Here is a 406-nt window from a genome sequence, read left to right as displayed (position 1 = left end):
TTTAGATTTTCCTTCCTTTCTTTTTCTTTCCTTTGTTTTTCCTTTCTTCCTTTTTCCTTCTTTCCCTTTTATACTATTTTCTTTTCCTTTTCCTTCCTTCTAGTTTTCCTTTCTTTTTCCCTCCAAGCAAACATATATATATAATAAATATAACTTAACAAATATCTCAAAATATCTAGATATTTGTTAAATTACCGTTTCACCCGTAACGCATTAGATTCTCCGTAAAGGATTCACCGCACTTAATTCAATTTATTTATCGACGAGAAATTCTAATCGGCATCAAAATATCTTTTTGATTATAAAAACTCCAAAATATTATTAACTTTGGCTAAAAAGTCTCCGAGCCAAAATCCAAAATACACCAAAAATACATAAAGGGTACTTTAAAATTATGGGTCTTACA

General features: G+C 28.8%; 1 protein-coding gene across 1 annotated transcript in view; it reads left to right on the top strand.

The window, feature by feature from the left end:
- LOC140921068 (probable ubiquitin-like-specific protease 2B) overlaps nt 1–406 on the top strand; it is an 11,652-nt gene that overhangs the window by 10,718 nt on the left and 528 nt on the right. The window lies entirely within an intron of this gene.

The sequence above is a fragment of the Cicer arietinum genome, chromosome 1 (genome assembly GCF_000331145.2).
Source record: "Cicer arietinum cultivar CDC Frontier isolate Library 1 chromosome 1, Cicar.CDCFrontier_v2.0, whole genome shotgun sequence".
NCBI lineage: Eukaryota > Viridiplantae > Streptophyta > Magnoliopsida > Fabales > Fabaceae > Cicer > Cicer arietinum.
The sequence above is the reverse complement of the archived record's forward strand: the minus strand, read 5'-3'. Positions and strand labels throughout refer to the sequence as shown.